This window comes from Pristis pectinata, chromosome 22, assembly GCF_009764475.1.
Source record: "Pristis pectinata isolate sPriPec2 chromosome 22, sPriPec2.1.pri, whole genome shotgun sequence".
NCBI classification, from domain to species: domain Eukaryota; kingdom Metazoa; phylum Chordata; class Chondrichthyes; order Rhinopristiformes; family Pristidae; genus Pristis; species Pristis pectinata.
In genome coordinates, this window is record NC_067426.1 from 23,105,724 (window position 1) to 23,125,842 (window position 20,119).

The window sequence follows — 20,119 nt, forward strand, 5'->3', positions numbered from 1 at the left end:
CCAGAACACTCTACGCAAAAAGATGTATTTCATTGTGTGTTTCGATGTACATGTGACCAATAAAGAAATCTTATCTTCAAAGGGGAAATCAGTGTTAAGGTAGAAGGCAGGAAAAGGGAAGTTAAATAGAGAAAAAAAATTGCAAGGGAAAAAGAGGTAGAAGGTGAGCAAGAGAAATAAAGTGGGTCCAGAGGAGGTGTAAATGGAAATAATAAAGTCATTACTTGAAATTGTTGAACTCGATGTTGAACCCAGAGGGCTACAATGTGCCTGGCGAAGCAATAGGTTACTGTTCCTCAGGTTCAGATTGTGTTTCATTGGAACTGTGTATGAAGCCAATGACAGAGAGATCACCGTGGAAGTAAGAAGGAGAACTCATATGAAAAACAACTGGAATCACAGGGCCCCACCATTAGACTGAACAGACGTGTTTTGTAATGGGAGAATGAGTCATAAGTAAATCTCCTGAAATTTTTGGCATAAATTACATTCTCCTCTTTCTCTACAGCAAAATCCAAATTTGTTTCCTTTCAACTTGTTTGATGCAGATGTCCCTTTGTCTCAGTTACCTCAATTCACAACTGAAATATCCCAGAATCTTTCATCATTTGTGCTCTGTCTGTGGTTAGTGACCAGCCTCCTTAATCTCAAGAGATGCTGCTTCATTCATCTACATCAAGATGAAAGATCTGTTGACTTGCAGTAGATATGTTTCATCAATGATTCTATTCCTTATATGGAAGTGTTCTGAATCCCTTTTATTTTTCCTTTGCTTTCTAATTTAAGAGTTAACTTTTTTGCAATGAGAGAAGGTTGTAGTCTTTACTTCTCTGCTGTTTGAAATATTTGCTCTTTCATTTTACTGAACATCTAGATGGGAAGTCACGTTGAAGGGTTGTGACACTTGCTCTTAATGTTGCTGGAAAGCACCCAGTCACTCAAAATACCCAGCGTTAGTACACTCTGAAATCTTTGTCTTACTTTTCCCAGACTATTTTTATGAAACAGCAAACACAATTCTTGTTGTTCCTTGTGTATCTATTTTATGTATCTGACAGGGTATCTGGAATCTTTCCACTTAAAAGTATCGAGGATTTGGTTCATTGTGATTCTTAAACTAAGTTCAGTTTTCAACGTCATTTAATATTTCATTCTTTTTTACCATTACAACTGGCACCTTAAGTAAAGCAGAATAACTCCAGGTGTTCCATAGAAAAGTTATCATCAATATTTGACATCAGCTGTCTGGTGCACTAAATCATGTGTTCTTTGTGATTGGATTTCTAGGTCAGTACCTCTGTTTCCTTCTCTACAGATGCTGTTTGACATGCTAAGTATATCCAGCATTTTCTACTTGTATTTCAGACTTAGAGGATCTGCTGTATATTGCTTTTGCATTGGAGGACACAGGAATCACCACAAGGATCTTTCAAACAACTGCACAAGCACAGTAGCTTTAATGTTGCTGCCATTATTATGGAAACCACCTAACAACACAGCTCCAGGAACTTCAAGCATTGCCAATAGCAGTGAGATAAAGGAAATCCACACAGGAGGATAGCAGGTGTTTAGCACGGCACCGTGACAGCCTTCTGTGTGAGGCGTTACTTTCTCATAGCCAAACGCCCTGTTTCTGATGATATACACTCACAAATTCCCATGGTGCAGTAATCTGACACTCCTTGCACTCAGCCCCCTCCAGTATCCCACTACACCTGTAAGTGAATCACATTAACTCAAATTGCTACTTTTCTCTATTGGTGGGATAAAATGGGTGTCATATGGATCAGGTGCAATATCAGATCTACTGTACCAGGCAATCTTAGGCAGTGATGGTTCAGAGAAGGCTTCGCATTGTGTGCTGGGGAAGAAAAATATTGGCTTCAGATCCCGCATCTGAGCACAATGAAATGACTTATGCCGAAAGTAAGAATGTATGAGTTTTAGCTTACAATGAGGCTGAGCTTAACTTTGGCAGAAGAGCTGCTTTATTGAGGAATGTGGTGATTACTGAAACATTCATGGGAAAAGTACTTGTGAAAGTGAGGGAAAGAAGGAAGAAGCTGGCGAGAGTCACAAGGATAACTAATATTTCTGTGCTGTTTTGGATTGTGATGAGATTTATGACTGTGCACCGGAAACAAAGCACAGGAAATATTTGAAAGCTGCAGAAGAACACTTATAACCTTTTCTGATAAATCTGACCAGTAACTGAATGGCCTGACATGCATACTGGCTCTGAATGAAACTTAGGAAAAATTTCCAACCACTTTTCCTGCAGCAAATCATTAGCTTCCTTAAAATTCAGAGGTCAACTGAATTCTCATTTAAAACATTAACGTTCAGTTTATTAAATTCACTCGTGGGATGTGGTCACTGTAACCAATTCATGTTAGTTTCTGGCCAATTGTGACCAGTCCCCACTCCAGGATGATGTGGAGAACTCACCAATATTGATGCCATTGAATGTCAAGCGGGGTTAGTTACTTATCACTTACCAGTTCATGTCTGAATGCTCGCCTGGTTTTCATGCATGTGGGCCTGGCTGACTTTATCTTCTGAAAGAATGCAAAAGAAACTTAACACCATGGAGTGATGAGTTCACATCCTCATTTCTGGCCTACTGATATGGGAAAGGTTGCCTTTAGTACACTAGCACAACCTTTGGTCATCTGAACAAAAGTATTTGCAGCCATGATCCCTTTCCCTCAGCAGAGGTATTTTAAGCTGGTGGGCATAGGTTTACGGGAAGGTATAAGCAATATAGAGAGGATCTGAGGAAGAACTTTTTCACCCAGAAGGTGTTTGGAATCTGGAACGCACTATCTGAGTGGGTGATAGAGGTAGGTACTCTCACAACATCTAAGGTGCATTTACATGAGTGCTTGAATTTCCAAGACATAGAAGACTACGGATCACGTGCTGGTAAATGAGAATAATATCGATGGGTACCTGATAGTTGGCATGGACATGGTAGACTGAAGGGCCTGTTTCTGTGCTGTATGACTCTGACTCTATGAACCGCTGAAGATGGTTGACCTAGGATAGGGTCCTGAGGAACTGCTGCAACATTGCCTTTGGGCTGAGATTATTGATATTGGTATTGGTTTATTATGATCACATGAACTGAGATACAGTGAAAATCTTTTGTTTTGCATGCCATCCACTCAGATCATGCCTTACATAATTACATTGAGGTAGTAAAAAGAAAACAGAATGCAGAATATAGTGTTTATGTTAGAGAAAGTACAGTGCAGGTAGACAACTAAAGTGCAAGGGCCATGGCGAGGTAGACTGGGAGATCAAGAGTTCAATTCGTCCTTTAATGTATGAGAAGTCCATTCAAGAGTCTTATGACAGCGTACTAGAAGCTGTCCTTGAGTCTGCTGGTTCATGTTCTCAGGTTTGTGTATCTGCTGCCTGACGGGAGAGGGGAGAAGAGAGAATGACCAGGTTGGGAGGGGTCCTTGATTATGTTAGCTGCTTTTAAAAGGCAACAGGAAGTGTAGAAGGAGTCAATGGAGGGGAGGTTGGTTTTACATGATGGATTGGACTGTGCAATTTCTTGCTGTCCTGGGCAGAGCAGTTGCCAAACCAAGCTGTGTGCATCTGGATAGGATACTTCCCTAGATGGTGCATCTCTAAAAATTGGTGAAAGCCATTTCAAAATCATAACTGTTTTCCTTGTGCTTGATCTGTTCAAAATCCATCCCAATTATTGTGGGTTTGAGTGGACAGACATCAATCATAGCACTAGTTTGAATAGAAGCAAGAGAGTTACCCTAGCATCCTGCCGTGTATTTGTACCTCAATCAACACAAAATAAAATATCTGATTGTTGCGAGACTTTTATGGTAGCTCATTGTGCCCACATTGGCTGCTGTCTTTCCTGCATCAGTGAGTGCACCAAAAAACTATTTCATTGCCTGTAAAGCACTTTGAGATAATCCAAGGCCATGTATGTATCAGAGTCTTTATTTTCTTTTTCTTATGTCTCCCAGTGCATAGAACTGTGTTATAGTTCAAATGCTTATTTTAAGAAGTTGGAGTTAAATAAATGAGCAGTTTCTTTCATGGGTTGAAATGTGCTTGACCCAACCCGTGCCTGACACCCACCTCCGCTGATTCCTGCAGCTACGCTAACTTTCCACAGCCCCACCAGTCCAATTGAGCTGAACATCTCACTGCTGCAACTCTTCCAACAAGTGGAGCAGCCAGCGAGTGATCACTAGGCCTCAGGTGGCTGATTCCAAGACCCTGTTCCAAACATGCTGATGGCCTTTGACACCTTGCGCTGTCGAAGGCCTTTACAACTCTTTCTAAATTCCCCTGAGAAGCAGATTTAAATTATTAAAAAGTACCTCTTAACATTAAAAGATAATAACAATTGTAAAACATTTAACTGATAAAAATTTGTTTTTAAAAATCATTCATTTTTTAATAAAAGAAAACTCTCTGCCTTCTCTGTCCAGGTTGGTGACCCCATTCAAATGGGGATATGTTTTGTCCACAAGCAATGGCTGACTTAAAGCTCAGGGGCTGGATATGAAGGATATCCAGCTCTCACCTCTGTATGATTGAACTCCAGCAGAGATGCGGGAGTCAGATGTGCCAGTATCTGACCTCCAGCACATTATGTACTTCTGTGATGCGATACAGAGGCACAGAACTCAGAAATGCCAGTGATGTTCATAGGCGATTCTCTCTGGAACTGTCAGCTAAGGGGAGACATGATTATTGCCATCGTCCAACAACCACGGTTTTGAGATCCAGTAGTAAATTCATAATTGCCCGCTCTGACTATTTTTCATTAACAACCATTAATGTTGACTGGTAGAAAGTCTCTGGCACAATCAAGCTCATCCTACTGTTTTCCATTTGATAAGATAAGATATCTTTATTAGTCACATGTACATCGAAACACAGTGAAATGCATCTTTTGCGTAGAGTGTACTGGGGGTAGCCTGCAAGTGTCACCACGCTTCCGGTGCCAACATAGCATGCCCAGAACTTCCTAACTCGTACGTCTTTGGAATGTGGGAGGAAACCAGAGCACCCGGAGGAAACCCACGCAGACACGGGGAGAACGTACAAACTCCTTACAGACAGTGGCCGGAATTGAACACGGGTCGCTGGCGCTGTAGTAGCGTTACGCTGACCGCTACACTACCGTGCCTGCCCATGAGTGCTTCAGGAGAGAAGGTAACACCAAACAGTGTAATTTTGAAGAAGTAACAAGCAATATTTACCAATGATTTTTGCCTGACACTGACAGAAGTAATAAAATTGGAGGGAAATCTTTGCCAGTGCGTGAGTCAGTCAGTCAGACAGGTGTCAAAGATATTTTGCAGGAAGGGTTAATGGATGATATCATGTGGATCCAAATGGCCAAGATGGATCACACCTATTCTTTGTAGATTTATTTATATGCCTTAACATTGTGACACATTTCTTTCTGTGACCACAGTGACTGTAATTATGTATGAAAATGCTGCAGCTATTCTGTGTCATCCACATCCCTCCAGCTACAAGGTGACAAATTGCCAGCTATCTTTTTTTATATTTCAAAAATAAACTTTATTCATATATATATAAAAAGGTAAAATGCAGTGCAAAAACTTTTTAGATTCTTAGTCTCATTTGATGAATACATTTAGTAGTGTTAACACTGTTTAAAATAAAACATAGCACCAAACATAGTAAGTTCACAGATGATGCGAAAATTGGTGGCGATGACAGAAGGATAGACTTTGGCCACAGAATGACTGACGAGTTGGTATGAATGGCAGTGAAATGGCAGATGCAATTTTAAGCTGAACAATTTGAGGTGATGCACAGTGGGAGGATTAATAAGGCAAGGAAATACAAGGAGTTGTAGGATCTCCTCGGAGGTAGTGAGGAACAGAGGGGCTTTGGTGTACATATCCAAGCAGCTTTGGTAGATAGTGTGGTTAAGAAGACATACAGGGTACTTGCCTTCATTAGCTGGGACATTGACTATAAGAGCAGGGAGATTATGGTATAATTATATAAAAGATTAATCATGCCACATCTGGAATACTGTGTGCAGTCCTTGTTGCCATATTTTAGGAAGTTGCACTGGAGGAGTTGCAGTGTGTTGCCTGGCGTGGAACATTTAATCTATGAAGAGAGACTGGATAGTGTGGGTTTGTTTTCCTTGAAGTGGGGAAGGCTAAGGGGGGACCTGACTGAGGTATACAAAATTATGATGGGTGTAAGGTAGAGTAGGAAGTGAGTTAGCAGACGAGTCTATAACCAGTGGGTAAAGATTTAAGGTAAGAGGTAGGAGACTTAGAGGGGACTTAAAGAAGATTTTTTTCACGCAGATGAACAACCCAAGTTTGTTCACGCAGATGGTGGTTGAAACCTGGAACTCACTGCCTAAGGTGGTGGTAGAGGCGGGTACTCTCATAATATAACAAGTTTTTAGATGAGTTCTTGAAACACTTTGGCATGGAAGGCTGCAGGTCAAGTGCTGGAAATGGGATTAGTATTGATAGGTACTTAATGGCTGGCACGGAGATTGTAAGCTGAAGGGCTTGTTTCCGTGCTGTGTGACTCTATGACTCTATAAGAATGGGCATTAACTTAGAAGCAAAATTACCTCTGATTTAGCTGATGCAATTCATTTGTGGGTGACTGCTCCCCTAAAACTGAAGCCATCAGCCTGAATAGAAACATACTTTATGGGGTCAGTTTTCACATGAATCATTTCAGCTGGTGAGTTGGCAAAATGCAGCCTCAATAAAATAAAACCTGCAGTCTTCCAACAGAAAATAATTGGTGGAAATTGGGAGGTGGTATTGATTAGTTGGTACCGAACTTCAACGGCTGCTTTGCAGAGCAGAATTGATGATTGTATTTTCAACAGGAAGGTCCAGAAGTCATTGAGTGGAGTCAGTGTGATGGGCAGAGAGCAGCAGAGACATTCTGGGATGAGAATTCATGCAGGTGTAAGGGAATAGTAAGATCCCACATGGGCTCACAGAAAGCTTTAAAAGCACTTTCTCAAATTGTGAAGGAGTAACTACATTTAAGGGCTGTTTACAAAAATTGCATGCAGTTCATGTGAGTCCTGCGCAGGAGCCAGATTCACAGGTACTAATGTTGGCCTCTGTTGGAGGGATCCCTGTAAACTTATTTCCCATTCCGCTGTACAGGGTTAGATAACAGCATGAATGGAGCACTGTATTTATCATTGTGATTTGGCCTTGCTACTGCACTGCTATCAGTCCTGCACATTCCCAAACCCTACTGAAAAAACTACTGGTAGGAAGACTTGAATCTGCCACAGTAGAGCCCCACAAGGTTGCATCCTCAGGCCCCTACTCTTCTCCCTATACGCTCACAACTGCGTGGCCCAATTCTGCTCTAACTCCATCTGCAAGTTTGCAGGTGATACCTCCATTGTGGCCATATCTAAAATAATGATGTTTCAGAGTACAGGAAGGAGATAGAGAGCTTAGTGACATGGTGTCATGACAACCCTCAATGTCAGCAAAACAAAAGAGCTGGTCATTGACTTCAGGAAGGGGGGTTGGGGAGCGGTGCACATGCTCCTGTTTATATTAATGGTGCTGAGGTTGAGAGGGTTGAGACCTTCAGGTTCCTCAGAGTGAACATCACCAATAGCCTGTCCTGGTCCAACCACATTGATGCCACAGCCAAGGAAGCTCACTAGTGCCTCTATTTCCTCAGGAGTCTAAAGAAATTTGGCATGTCCCCTTTGACCCTCACCAAATGTTATCCATGCACCATAGAAAGCATCCTATTTGGATGCATCATGGCTTGGTATGACAACTGCTCTGCCTGTGACCACAAGAAACTACAGAGACTTCTGGACACAGCTCAGCACATCACGGAAACCAGCCTCCCCTCCATGGACTCTTGTCTATACTTCTCACTGCTTCGGTAAAGAAACCAGCATAGTCAAAGACCTGACCCAACCTGGACATTCTCTCTCCTCACCCCTCCCGTCGGGCAGAAGATGCAAAAGCCATGAATCACATACCACCAGGCTCAAGGACAGCTTCTATCCCACTGTTATAAGATTATTGAACAGTTCCCTAGTATGGTGAGATGGGCTCTTGACCTCACAATCTACCTTGTTATGACCTTGCACCTTATTGTCTACCTGCACTGCACTTTCTCTGTTACTGTGACATTTTATTCTGCATCTTGTTATTGGTTTACCTTGTTCTACCTCAATGCACTGTGTAATGAATTGATCTGTATGAACAGTATGCAAGATAAGTTTTTCACTGTACCTCAGTACAAGTGACAATAATAAACCAATTTACCAAAAGACTGCCATTTTGTGAGTGAGTAAAATAAAGACCTACTAATTGTCACCATTAAAGCCAGTGTCATCCACTGGCTGGTGTTTGGATGAGCGCTGAAAGCAGAATCCACATGTGGTTTATCATTTGGGTCAGACGCTTTGAAAGAGGATGGAACACAGCCTATGAGCAAGACTTTTCTTTCTTGAATGTGAGGTCAGATGGTCAGCATGGTGCTAGGCTCCTGCTAATGCCAGGATGAATTAGCTTTTCCCTCAGGACAGCCAATTGCTGTGTGTTGCTTTGTCACTTGAGATCTTTGTGCCATTTTGGCTCTCAGTACCATGGTATGTTTACTAACCTGCACTGGAAATAACATAAGGCTGCTCATTAATATGAGGAACTATATCCAATAGGACCTGGTGCTATCAGGAGAGCACTGGAGGAATCTATATTGACAAGAAAGAGAGGGTGAGATGACAGAAAGAGAGAGAGACAGAGAGAGTGTAGAAAACATAATTAATGCAAAGACAAATGGTTAATTTTTTCCTTATGCAGTTTCAAACTTAATTTTTCAATTATTTGGATCCATCCAAGGTACACTGCAGGATAAATTACCTTATGGTCAGACTTCAACAAGACCTCTGTGGTTGTCAAGTAACACTGACATTAACAAAGAGAATGTGGAAGGTGTCTCTTTTCATCTAATTGGTGTGTGCATATTAAAGTAAAATGGATGGGTCCTGCTGATAATCCCTCATCAGATAAAACTGCTGTGAAAGTAATACGACTGAGGTAGCTTTGAGCATTTTCAGACCACTATCCGTTGTTAATTCCATTAGCTTCTCAGTGGAAGTCACAATTTTACCAGCTCCTACTTGGGCATGGATTGTGTGCACAAAAGGAGGACACAATTTTCCTTTCCTTCTGTAGTTTAAAGACTTTGCACACTTCATCTCGGCATAATGGTCTCCAGATTAAGAACCAAGCCACACATGTTCATTATCAATAAGATTGCATATCTCTGTAATATCACTTGTTACCATCTCCTGCTGAAATCCTCACTTGTGTCTTTGTTACCTCCAGAATTGCCTATTCCAACACTCTTCTGGCTGGTTTCCCTTGTACTCACTGCAAACTTAGAGTCATAGAGTTATACAGCACGGAAACAGACCATTCGGCCCAACTTGTCCATGCCGAGCAAGGTGTCTTCCTGAGCTGGTCCCATTTGCCTGCATTTAGCCCATATTCCTCTAAACCTTTCCAATCCATGTACCTGGAAAAATGTTGTAGTTGTACCTGCATCTACCACTTCCTCTGACATCTCATTTCATATACCCACCATCATCTGTGTGAAAAACTTGCTCCTCAGGTCCCTTTTAAATCTTTCCTCTTTTACCTTAAACCTATGCCTTCTCGGTTTAGTCTCCCCTACCTCTGGAAAAAGACCGTGACAATCCATTTTATCTATGCCCCTCATAATTAGGTCACACCTCAGCTTCCTTCACTCCAGAGGAAACAGTCACAGCTTATCCAGTCTCTCCCTATAACTCAAGCCTTCCAGTTCTGGCAACATCCATTGAAAGGCGTCCCAAACTCTGCTGTCCTTGTCCACACTTGCACTAAGTCCCATTTATCCTTCTTTTCAGGCAATCCCTCAGGGTCGAGGAGGACTTTTTCCACTCCAGTTCTGTGGATTCTGAGGTGACTGGTGAGGCCACTGTAGGACCCACAGACTCTGTCATAAATGGGGAAGAAGGTGCCTGATTGGTGAGCAGTCTGATTGGTAGTTCATAAAGTGATTGGAATGCTCCTTCTACTATTTCTGCAGGACCTCTGTGCACTCCCAATGCATAGACTTGAGGTTCATGCCATTATAAGTGCTCCTTATCCATTCTGAACAGCCATGGGCAGGGATTCTCAGGAATTAGTGGGGACGTTGCATGTTTTGAGGAGGTTTTGAGAACATTTTGAATCTTTTTCCTCTGTTGCCCTGTTAAACACATTCTGTGACAGTGTTTCGAGAGTCTGTTGGTGGGATGTAAGTGATGTAGCCTGCCCAATGGAACCAACTGAGCGCACTTAGGGCCTCAGTGCTGGGGATCTTGGCCTGGGAGAGGACACTGATGTTAGTTCACTTATCCTTCTTGAGGATAAGGAGTTTGTGCAGGCAGCATTGCTGATGTATTTCCAGTACTTGCAGGTAGTCTATCTCAGTAGACCATGAGCTTTGTGCTAGGTTTGAGATCTTGATCTTGAAACATTCTTTTCCTCAGGTGGTCAAAGGCTGTGCCAGATGCACTGAAGGCTAAAGTGAATTTCATCATTGACGTCTGCCTTCGCTGAAAGGTGGCTCCTGAGATATGGTTCACGTTTTCCAAAGTCTTGCTGTCCACCTTTATTGCAGAGAAATTTGTACAGTGGAGGCAAGGTACAAGACCTGTCCTTTCACATGTTCACTGAACATGTCAGTGATGACTTTGTGTTCAGCCTTCAAACTTGCATATACACAACCTTCATCTGCTTACTACAGCTCAACCAGTAAGATTGAGGTGTGCTTGGTTCTGGAGTGTAGGTGACTGTAGTGTGAAAGGTCATGGCTGTCATGTGACAGTGACAACACTGACCCCTCTGATCGGATGACAGCATTGCTCATTGGGTCGGAAGCGACACCACTGTCAATCAAGGTTTGGCTCCACCCCTGCCCCTCTGTGCACACCTGAACTATTGGCCTGTTTAAGCACCTTTGTCCTTGCTGGCATCAAGCCATTGGACCTTTTGAATTACCTGAGCTGGACCACCCCCCAGCCCTCCAGCACTATAAAGAGTGCCGCATGTGCCTGGTCCTCTCTCTTTGTTTCTCTGAGGGACGTGGAGGTAAGCTGTGCACTACTTAAAGGTAATTAGTTAAGGATTCCCGGGACCAAAAAGCCGACGCTTGTCCAGAGTCAGGGGGTTCAGGCACCATATTGCGTTTTCCCTGATCATTTGTAACTAGTTCACCGTGTGTGTGCGTGTGTGTGCGTGTGTGTGCATGTGTGTGCGAGTGTGTGAGTGTGTGTGTGTGTGTGTGTGCGAGTGTGTGTGTGTGTGTGTGTGTGTGTGTGTGTGTGCGAGTGTGCATCCATTCCCATTCATTCTGTTCCCACATTTGTCTTACTGAATAAATCCTTTTTCAAGATCCAAAGATTGTGCCCGGAGTCCTCTGCCTTTGAGACCCGAAAGAACCTTTTCTCACAACAGTGACATAGGTTGAACAGTTTTGTATTAATTCTCCAGTCCCATGGGAAGTTCCTTGGAGATGATGCATGGGTGAAAGTACCTTAAGTGTTTCTCTGGACTGGCTATAGAGCAAACTCATTGTTGACTACATTATTACCAGCTTATTTTCATGTCTGAGGTGTGATGCAGCATTGCAGACAGAAAGATGCTGCTTTGCTTAATACTGGTCCTCACTGAGGTTGGCTCAGTAATGCCCCCTTGGGTTAAGATCATGGCTTGCATGCCATCACGAAGCAAATGTAAAGTAGGGATGAATTTCAATGGGTAGCTAAGTTTGAGTAGTCTGCTCCACAGCCCTTCCAGGTGCTGGAATCAAAGGCATTGCTGGCATTGAAGAAGGCCATGTATAGTGGTTGGTGCTACTCCCTGGAGTTGCTGTGTTTTGAAGATCATATTCATTGTGCCTTTAGATGGAGGAGATTTACAAAGTGTTCCTTCCGGTAAGTGCTGATTACCTCTCTGTCATTGATAACTTCAGCTCTGTTCTTGGCTCTCAGTGAGGTGGGACCTTGCTGAGATGGATGGTTTTGATGGCCTTGATATGTCATGGCTGTCAGTGTCAGTCATAGTTGTCATGTTCTTTCCACCCACCACCTTTTCTTCAGGTCATAGGTTTTCTGTGGCAACTTCACTTTTTCCTTGAGGCATAGTCCAATCTAAAGGTTACAAATTAAAAATCCAGCACCAGTGAAGTATTTAACTGAAGAATTAGAACAATTGGCACTTAATTCTTAATAACAAATAGATGGCATTAGCCATCATTTGTGATAAAATTGTGCCCAATAGACAATTGCTCCAGGTGTATTCATACACGGTTCACATTAGCGTGCGTAACACTTTTCTGGCATCAAGTGTGCACAATGACATCACTATTCATCGAACACCCATTTCCGTCCTTATCTGCATTAATTGGAGCTTTTGGGTGTAACCTATGTCTACTGTTGAAGAATGACAATACAACTAGGAGTACAATGCACTACTTTGTTATAATTATTATTTAAAAGAGCACTCTGCTGACATTGGGAAATTGGACTGAGCAGCTTCAGGACTGACTGCAGGCTGCTCAAAGTCCCCAGAGTATGCTTAAATGAACAGCTTCTTCCTCCAGAATTTAACTGATAAGATACTCATTCCATGAACCCCTGTTATTGCTGATAGTGCTCCATTACTGCAGCTGTTGGTGTGGCAGTGACTGGCCATGTGGGATGAGTCAGGGATCTCCTGCAGGAGGCAAAGACATGCCTATCCCCAAAGAGCATACTCCCACTGAGTCTTCACATCCACTCCCTACCTGGATCTCCCTGATAAGTAATATATTCACACGCCCAGGTTTTCCAGGGCTGTCATTACAGAGATATGGGACACTCTGCGGGAGGATTTCAGTCACACTGTCATGGATTATTCCCTTCATCAAGGTCAAGATCAGACTGACTTTCAACTTCCTCTCCGTGGGATCTTTATGAGTGGCCACAGCAGAACTGGCCAACATCTCACAATTTACTCCTTGCAGCTGTATCAGAACACTTACTCAGGCTTTCTATTTTCAGAGAGATGATGTCATTTGCTTCGATTTAAGTGATGACCCAGTGACATCTCGAGCAGTGGGACTTGCCAGCATCGCTGTCTTCCCACGAATGCAGGCAGCCTTTCACTGCCCTCATGTGCCCATAAAGGTTCCCATTAATAATCCTGATCTTTTCCTAAACAAACAATTTCCATTCCCTCAATGTTTAGGTGGTTGTGAATCATCAGAAGAACTTTCTGATAATCAATGATGTGTTCCTGGGAAGGACACATGATTCTCTCAGGTGGCCAAATTGCTTAGAGGGATCTGGGCGCCAAGGGCTACCCTATACTTCACTGGCTTCTGTCACAACAGCACGACTAGTAGAGCTGCTGCCTTATAGCTCCAGCCCCTTGGGTTTATTCCGGACCTCGAGTGTTTTGCGTGTGGAATATGCATATTTTCCCTGTGACTGCGTGGGCTTTCTCTGGGTGGTCCGCAGTTTCCTCACACATCCTAAGACCAGGCAGTTTGGTCGGTGAGTTGGCTGTTGCAAGTTTCCCCTGGTGTATTCGAGAGTGGTAGAATCTGAGGGGAGTTGATGGGAATAGGTGCTTCATGGTCAGTGTGGACTTGGTGGGGGCAAAGGGCCTGTTTCCATGCTGTATCTCTCTAGGACTCTCTAACCAACTTACAGTGGCTGTGTGCCACCAAAATGAGAGCCAGACAAATACCAGGATTTAGAAAATGACATTGGTTTTCTAAAAATGAGATTCTGGTGCCTGCATCAATCCAGGAGTGCCTTGTATTATGTGCCCAGCAGCTGCAGAGATTTCATCAATGTCTGCTGTGCCTTGTCATCATTGAGACAAAAGCCAGTGCCAGAGAAAGAGCAGCATGCAGGCGTGGAGCCTGAGCAACGTGGGCACAGTCTAAAGAACCGCAGAAGCAAGAGAAGTCAAAGGACAGGGAAGGCAACCGGTGGCAAACCCCAGCAGAACATCACCAGCTTTCACTCCCACCACATCAGAAGCAGGTACTGCCTGTATGATCTATTAGAGTCTTCTTCAGAGCTCCTTTTCATAAGCAGCCAACCAAGTCATTGTCCATAATTCACCCACACACTAACACCAACACAGTCTACCAGTAACCAGCTGAGAGAGCCCATATGAATAATAATTCCACACATAATAATCCCTCACATTCTCCTTTGCACCACCTGCACTGATCAGAATATGTAAATAAATGAATCCCCCATCCAATTACCTAACTTGTGACTACAACTGTTTTCATTTGTGGGCAATTGACCTTGATGTATTCATGAGGACATGGAACTTATCACGGTGTTGGTCAAAGTACTGGGGATTCTCACACCTGGAGAAGATCATTGGAGCCATCACCTGCCAAGGTCTTTCCACGGTGACCCTGGGCAGTCTCCTGGTCCTCCTCGAATACCGGAGCTCCATCAGCCACGTCTTTCTCTGATGAGGACTCCTGAGTTTCACTGAGTGAAACTGGGATCTTTTCTCCCTCTCCGCTGCCGCCTATCTGTCTTGCTTGGTAGCTGTAGTACTGGTGTAAGGAATGTCATGGGGAGTGTGCCTTGTAAAGCTGATGCCCTTCTCAAAGTGGTGTTCAGGAAATTGTCAGAAGCTGCATTCAAATGAATTTGTTCCAAGTGTGGTACTGCTTTAGCACACAATTCTGGGTGTAAACTAACACAGCGCTATTTCCAACATGTTTATAGTCAATTTCATGATTTTCTTTGCAGGGAATTTGATAGGACAGTGGGAGCATGTGCAGCACAGATTGACAGCATCAGGAAAAAGGGGTGATACCAAATCTCTAACTATTTGTGTCCCTTTCCTTCCTCGTTCCACAGTTAGTCAGTCTATGGAAGTGTTAAAGAGCTTGCCATTTGCAGTATACGTCCCATTACTGCAGTATATTCTGTGGATTCATGGTGAGCAAACACATGACTCATTCCTAACTTCAACTCTGTTGCTGAAATTAAACTGTAAATAGTACACTCAGCTCTCGATTGAAACCAAATGTTACAATCTGCAGATACGTGCAGAAACTCCTGTTTTCTCCTGCATTTCACTTCACTGCTAACCTTTTAAGTAAAACAATACTCCATAGCTGTGCCTGAAATTTTTCAGAAAGAACTGAGCAGGATTTGTAGAGTTCAGCAAACTCAAAATTAAAGTGAAAGCACGTTTTGTGGGGTTAGGATCTAAATATCACATACCCAGTGCCAGATGTTTTTCATCTGGTTTCAATTGACTTGAGCAAATATCCCTAGTCTGTTAAAGTGGCTGTGAGAGAGGCTGCGTTCTTCTTAGACCTCTCCAATCTAGCAGCTCTTTGATGCAGCTCTTCTTGCTAGAACTTCAAATAGTTTCATGTAGCCAGCTGTCCCTTTGATTGCAATTTATCAAATCATTCCTAGCCCATGTAATCCCAGTCTGATGTCTGCCTCCTCCTTGAAATTTTCTTCCATCCAGAAATATCCCAACATGGCTGCCTTTTGTTAGAACTTGATAAGATCTCATCTTGCTCAAAAAAAATGTGATATATCCATGTGTTTATTGTATCCTTGCTCCTTATTCTATTCACTGCATTAAATTTCCGCTGAAGGTAAGCTGCTATTTCACTTATAAGGTCATTACTTTTCTAAACTATACTAATATGCTTAACTTTGCCAAGTTCTTAGCAGAGCAAATCTGATAGAGAGCTGCATCTGCTATGCTTTTGGCAATGAAAACCATTCATGTTAAGGAGGGCTCCCACTAGGATTTATAACAACTGCTGGGACTATAAAGAATCTTAAAAATTAAGTGTGTAACCAACATTTAAAGAAGCACTCCTTTCTGGCTCCAGTTCAATGCAAAATGAGAAGCTGAACGTTACAACTCTGGTCTATCACAGAATCAGTCTTTGACCTATGCTGAGGTGTCTGATCTCAGTCAGAACAATGATCTCAGGTCAGGGGGTGATTGAATAAACCTTTACACTTGATTGCTATGCCCTGATGGTAATGCAGGGGGTTGCACACATCAAATGAGGTCTGGCTCAGCTTGGATTGTGAAACGTTTGTGGCCAAGTACTCTGCTGACTCTCACTATCAAGGGCCACACAACACAAGACATCATTTGGATTTTTGACTTTACCACTTTGTTTAGATGTTTATCGATTTGCAATTGTTCTCAGCATAAGGAAACACTTCTATACATGTCCTAAGGCTACCTTTTGTACTTGTATCCTCAATGTATGCTTACTTTTTCATTCAAAGTAATGTTCCAGATTATTCCTTACTCATTCCATTTGTTCCTGCAAAATATACCTCTTGCAAGATCATCTTCTTTTAAAATCAGTAAAGCCCAAGGAAATTCACTCCTGATCCTTAGTTCTCAGTACTCTAGCAACTAACATCAGTGTATTGTACTTTGCCTCTGGAAATCATTCCACTGAAGTCAGTGGAATAAATTTTGGTGTTGGGGAACATTCACTAATGTTACCATAATGCACGTTAACCAATGCAGGACAGGTTTCTCCAATACTTTCCCATAAGGAAGCTAAAATTGGACATGGCCCATGAGGAATATAAAGGAAGCGAGAACAAACTTAAGCAGGAATCAGGAGGATTGAAAGGAGCCATGAAATATCCTTGGCGAGCAGGATTAAAGAGAATCCTAAAGCATTTTGTACAAACATTAAAAGCAAGAGGGTAGCCAGGGAGAGGATTGGACCACTTAAGGACAAAGGAAGGAATTTATGCCTGGAGCCAGAGGAAGTGCTAAATGTGCACTTCACATCAGTATTCACCAAGGAGAAGGGCATGGAAGATAGTGAAATCAGGAAAGTGTATGTTGATATTCTAAGGCATGTTGATAGAAAAGAGGAGGTGTTGTGCCTTTTGAAGAACGCTAAGGTAGATAAGTCCCCAGGGCCTGAGAGAATCTATCCAAGGTCATTGAAAGAGGCAAGAGAGGAGATTGATGGGACCTTGACAAAGATCTTTGTATCCTCTGTAGCTGCTGTGGAGGTCTCAGAGGACTGGAGAATAGCCAATACTGTTCTGTTGTTTAAGAAGGGCAATAGGGACAATCCTGGAAATTATAGGCCAGTAAGCCTTACATCAGTGGTTGGGAAGCTATTGGAGAGGATCCTGAGCAATAGGATTTATTTACATCTGGAAAAGCACAGACTTATTAGGGACAATCAGCATGGCTATGTGAGGGGGAGGTCATGTCTTACAAACAATTGAGTGTTTTTTGAGGAGGTGATGAAGATTATTGGTGAGGACAGGGCCACAGATGTTGTATACATGGACTTAAAGTATCTGACCAGGTCCCTCATGGTCGGCTGATCCAGAAGATTAAGGCACATGGGATCCATGGAGATTTGATAGATTGGATTCAAGATTGGCTTGACCATAGAAGACAGAGGGTAGTGCTGGAGGAGTGTCATTCTGCTTAGAAGTCTGGTGGTGTTCGGAAGGGATAAGTGCTGGGACCCTGTTGTTTGTGATATAAGGTTTGGACGAAAATGTTGATGGTCTGATTCATACGTTTGCAGATGACACAAAAATTGGTGGAATTGTGGATAATGAGGAAGTTGTCAAAGGTGTTATGGATTAGGTTACTATTTGGTGAATGTCCCTTTAAGACATAGTACAGTTGTGTGTGTGTGTGGCATTATTACGACAACAACAGGAGATAACAATGTGCTGACGTCTTGGTTTAGTCAGAAGGAGAGAGAGAGGAGAAAGAGAGACACTGCCTGCTGGTCTCTGTATCGATGGATGAAAAACAGTAACTGTGTCTGTCACTAACAATCCACGTATGGACTTTTGGAATAATCCAGTGGAGTCCACTTTGTCATTAACCTGTAGAAGGAAACAGGTATTTATGTGGACGGCCACGACTCAAATGCCTTTCGGGGTGGCAGATACTTCGAAACAAAGCAGTGGAGATCATCAGTGACTGAGGTGTCGTATGGGTTCCATCGTGGAACATTTGGAATTTGTAATTTCTCTATTCTCTCTCTACATTTTCTCTTCAGTCAACGGTGGTTTTGCAAAAGCCTTTGCTCATGTTTCACCTTATGGTTTGCTGAACTGAACTTTGAGAACTATCCCTGGACTTGGAGTTTGGGAATTTGCCACACACACACTTTGAGTTTAGTTTTGGGGTTAATGGTTAATACCTAACATTTTTACTTCTAACATTCCAACAGTTTTACTTTTATTTTTTTCTTATTATCATAAGTAGTTATTAATAAAATAGTTTCTAACACTTACACATGACCCGATGTGTTTCTTTTGTTGCTGGTATGGAACAAAGGATACAACAGGACATAGATCATTTGAAAAAATGGACGGAGAAATGGCAGATGGAGTTTAATCCGGTCAAGTGTGAGGTGTTGCACTTTGGGAGGTCAAATGTCAGTGGAAAGTATACAGTAAATTGTATGACCCATAGGAGCACTGATGTACAGGGGGATCTTGGGATGCCAGTCCATAGCTCCTTGAAAGTGGCAACACAAGTAGATAGGGCGATAAAGTAGGCGTAGAGCATGCTTGCCTTCATCGGTCGGGGCATTGAGTATGAAAGTTGGCATGTTGCAGCTGTATAAAACTTCGGTTAGACCACATTTGAAGTTTTGTGTGCATTTCTGGTCTCGCATTACAGAAAGGATGTGGAGGCTTTGGAGAGGATGCAGAAGAGGTTCACCAAGATGTCGCCTGGATTAGAGACTACTTACTGTAAGGATAAGGTGAGCATACTTGAATTGTTTTCTCTGGAGTGTCAGAGGCTGAGGGGCAACCTGATAGAAATTTATAAAATTATGAGAGGTGTAGATAGGGTAGACAGTCAGGGTCTTTTTCCCAGGGTGGAAATGTCTAAAATTAGGGGGCATAGATTTAAGGTGAGAGGAGGAAAACTTAAAAGAGAGATACAAGGCAAGTTTTTTATGTAGAGTGTAGTAGGTGCCCGGATCGTGCTGTCAGGAGAGGTGGTGGATGCAGATAAGAAAGCAATGTTTAAGAGGCATTTAAGCAGACACATGAACAGGCAGGGGATGGAGGGATATGGACCATGTGCAGGCAGATGGGATCATTTTAAATTGGCATCCTGTTTGGCACAGACATCGAGGCTGAAGGGCCTGTTCCTTTGCTGTACTGTTTTGTGTTCTATGTTCTAACTCAGACTCCTAACAATAGGGATCCTCAGGGTCAGGTCTGACCAGAGCGTGGTAAACTTCAATCACAGCTTTGACTGTCTGGCAAAGATAGATTTGCTGTCTCAGAGCTCCAACAGCCTGGGTTCAATCCTGACCTCTGATGCTGTCTCTTATTCTCCCTGTGACTGCATGGGCCCCCCCAGGACCTCTGGTTTCCTCCCACATTCTTAAGACATGCAAGTTGGCTGGTTAATTGGCCATTGTGTATGTTGCCCCCGTGGGGAATGGGATTACTTTGTGAGTCAGCATACACTCAATAGGCCGAAATGGTCTCCTTCTGTGTTATATGGAAATATGGGATGCCTTGTATCATCATGTGTTGCAGCACAGCAGAGGACGCATACAGCAGAGGAGGAATTTCTACTGCTGCGTCAATGAAGGCTCTGAATAATCAACGGAATGTATCGAAGTCCATTTCTGTTAGAACTTCCTGTCATAACAAAAGTGAGTAATATTTAATTGAATTAATCTCCTGCAAAATACTTGCGCTGAGATGTGATAGTTATTCATAGAATCACAGAGAATATAAAACACAGAAGGAGCCCATTTGGCCCATTGTGTTTCTGCCGATCAAAAAGGCAACTGACCCTAATCCTAACCTCCAGCACTTGATCTGTGGCCCTGATGATCATATTTCTTCATGTCCACGTACATTTTCAGTGTGATGAATCTTTCTGCCTCTCAGGCCATGTGTGCCAGATTCCTACCACTTTTTCTCATCTAATTCCAATTGCATTAAATGCATTAATAATAAAAGCAAATTGTACTTGTTAAATCCAAAAGC